Raw genomic sequence first — 3885 nt, 5'->3', positions numbered from 1 at the left:
TGAGCAGAGTATCGTCAGAGGAGAATCCAGCCGATCCGTTCACTAAACCACTATCAAGGATCAAGCATGATAGTCATACGAGATCTATAGGCATTAGATTTGCTGAAGATATGGAATAGTTGTTTAGTTGTTTAGTTTGATAATCCTTGAAACATTGAGCAGTATGAATTTGTAATAGAAGTGATGTTTGTTTTGTGGAGACTTAATAAAATGCTGGATTGCTATCATTTCTGTTTATTTATTACTATGTTTCACTTTTGCATGTTTAGAACCACTTCCCGAGTACTAAGTACTCAAACCTCCACAGTCAGTCATACTCTTGGAAGTAAGTAGTGATTCAAGACTGTCATGAGTGTTGGTGGATTGACCATTTTGATTGGCATAACATAGTGATTGTGTCAACACTCGTGAGTGCTTAATGGAGATTTAAGCATTGGAACAACCCGCACTTAGAGATTACTTCATGGATTTAGTCACAAGTAATTCTAAGATGATAATATCTTCTGTTCTTCAAACTGAGATACATGTGGGGCTTTGATCTAGGATTCTGTTATGCATTGGTGTACTTCAACGCTATTCGTAACTGGTGGCTATAACGGGTACATTCATGTGTGACATGATGAAATGGACAAGGACTATGTAGTCGAAGTTTATTCGTCCCTTCTGCTTTAATAGGAGAAGCGATATCTATGGGCCCCTCGATGATTTGGTGCTGACATCTTAAAACCTGGCCGGGTACTGACTAGAATTGATGTGTTCGATTTAGTAGTCAGATGTAGTCGTCACAAATCTATATCGGGAAACATAATTTTGAATTCTGGGGTTGACCATTATCCATGTCTCGAATTCATACAGATATCACTAGGATGAAGGAATAGTTGATCACTTATCTGAGGGCTGATACTGATTAGATCAGAGTTCGGCAGATGCATTGGATGGCATTCTCTCTGTTGATTATTTGAGACATATAGAACCATGCATATCAAGTTGATGACTTGTCCAAGTGGGAGACTGTTGGGAGTGTGTCCAAGATCATTAACTAGTTGGTGATGTTTCTAATAATAGCAGGGTCCTCTTGGGTTGCCCTCAAGACTCAAGGTTGAGTAGAATATATAATAGGAGTAATTAGTTTATTAATTATTATGGTTTAATAATTAATTAGAAACTAATTGGAAAACAATTTGGGAATTAATTAACACTTTAATTAATAGAAGGGTTGAATGTGAATTAACCAATAGTTGATTGATCAGGGAACATTCCAGAACCCTAGAATGAAGGGGGTTGGACGAAAATTCCCTTTGGATAAAGGGAATTTCGTTCCTAGCATATTCCATCCCACATGGGTGGAAGGATAAAACCCTAGGAAGTATCCAAGGCTATAAATAGGGCCTTAGGGATTCATTCCTCCTTGCTCATTTTTGGCTTGAGTATTCGCCACCTTCTTTCTCCCTCATTGTGGAAGAACTTTTCGTGAGTTCATCCCTCCTAGTTTATATTTGTTTCTACTCCTTTGAGTTCATTGGGTGTGAGCCAAGAGAGGGATTCTGGTTTGGATCCTCATCATCCAAACAAGGTGGCACGCACAAGGAGTCAAGCTCGAAGATCATTGGCTGCTAAAGAGGTTAGTATTCTTCTTGTATTTTCGGTTTTCCTAGGGTAGAAGTAATAGTATGAAGCCATAGATCCATAGGGTGCATGTACACTTAGGTAAATCGTCTTGTTGTTTTGATTATTCCGCTGCCTAGTTATAGAGTGTATTTGATGCATATGTTTCCCAACAGAAGGCACTAACAACGACTATCCATTCCCATTTAACCGCGCAAATCAAAGAGGCTCAGCTGGAAGACTTAAAACCCGAGAACGTGGCAAATGAGTCACTGCGAGGAATGGACAAGAACTTAGAGGTCAAAGGAGACGGAGTGAACTATTTCATGAACCGGATCTGGACCCGAAAGTTCAGCGGGTACAGAGAGGTTTTTATGAATGAGGCTCACAAGACGAAATACTCCGTTCATCCAGGTTCGAACAAGATGTACCTGGATCTCAAACAACTTTGTTGGTGGCCAAACATGAAGGCAGAGATCGCTATCTTTGTGGCCAAACAACTTTATTGGTGGCCAACTTTATTGGCAAGTGCCTGACTTGCGCCAAGGTGAAGGTCGAATATCAAAAGCCCTCAGGTCTACTTCAACAGCCGGAAATACCTTAGTGGAAGTGGGAGAGGATAACCATGGATTTTATCACCAAGTTACCCAGATCTCCGAGTGGGCACGTTGCCATCTGGGTAATTGTCGATCGATTAACGAAGTCCGCCCACTTCCTACCAATCAAAGAAAACTTCAAGATGGAGAGACTCACACGGATCTACATTCAAGAGATAGTTCGCCTTCATGGTGTACCTACATCCATTATCTCCGACCGAGATAGCAGGTTTACCTCGAGATTTTGATAGTCACTACAGAAGGCTCTTGGAACTAAATTGGATATGAGCACAGCTTATCATCCGCAGACTGATGGACAGAGTGAGAGAACAATTCAGACCTTGGAAGACATGTTGAGAGCCTGCGTCATCGATTTCGGCGCGTCGTGGGACACTCATCTTCCTTTGGTTGAATTTTCCTACAACAACAGCTACCATACCAGCATCAAGGCTGCACCGTTTGAAGCCCTTTATGGCCGAAAGTGTAGATCCCCTATGTGCTGGGCTGAGGTGGGTGACACGCAGCTAGCCAGGGGTCAAGCCCCCGACTGTACTCTCACTGGTCCTGAAATTATCCGAGAGACAACCGAAAAGATTGTGCAAATCCAAGAACGACTGAAAGCCTCACGAGATAGACAAAAGAGCTACGCCAATAAGAGACGAAAACCCCTGGAGTTCCAGGTTGGTGACCGCGTCCTTCTGAAGGTCTCACCCTGGAAGGGCATGATACGTTTTGGGAAACGTGGAAAGCTAAACCCAAGGTACATTGGACCATTCGAAATCCTTTCTAGGATCGGTCCCGTGGCATACAAACTTCAGTTACCCCGAGAGCTCAGCAACATCCATCCTGTCTTCCACGTGCCGAATCTAAAGAAGTGTCTGTCCGATGAGACACTTGTGATGCCTCTCGACGAGATTGAAATCAACGAGAACGTCAACTTCGTGGAAGAACCTGTCGAAATCATGGATCGGGAAGTCAAACGAACGAAACAAAGTCGCATCTCGATAGTGAAGGTTCGCTGGAATGCCAAGCGGGGACCTGAATTCACTTGGGAGCGCGAAGATCAGATGAAATAGAAATATTCGCATCTCTTTCCTAATCCATGATTTGTATCCAATGTTCGAATTTGGGGACGAAATTCCCTCTAACGGGGGGATGATGTGACAACCCGAAACTTTGTCCGTTTCCGTTACGCGAGTTTCGTTAATAAAATTTCGAATTTGTTAACTTTTCCGTCAAACTTTTTGGTTTAGAAAATAATCTAGTTATATTTAATTAAACTATTTCCGAGTTGGAACCAAAAATCGCGCGGAAACCCGAATATCTCGAAAAATCAAGCATTTGCGGTCTAAATGAGATTACGACCGTAAACGTGTTAACGGCCGTAAACTCGTTTACGACCGTAAACCTGTTTACGATCAGTAAAGAGTGGACCCCCCACTACACTCCTATAAATACGATGCCTCCACCTTCATTAGAACATTTATGGCCAAAAACTCTCTCCTTCTCTCTCTAAGGATCTTAACCGTAAACACTCAAAACGCCTTCAAGCTTCGGAAAACATCAAGAAACCACGTTTGGAGTCACTTGGGAACGCCTGGAAACGATTATCTCTTCAAAATCAGCAAACAGAACCCTGTTCTTGAGTTTACGGTCTAACCTTCAGAAACCGTAAACTCTGTTC

Source organism: Lactuca virosa, chromosome 8 (genome assembly GCF_052849685.1).
Source record: "Lactuca virosa cultivar CGN04683 chromosome 8, Lactuca_virosa_CGN04683_v6, whole genome shotgun sequence".
NCBI lineage: Eukaryota > Viridiplantae > Streptophyta > Magnoliopsida > Asterales > Asteraceae > Lactuca > Lactuca virosa.
Note: the sequence above shows the minus strand (reverse complement) of the source record.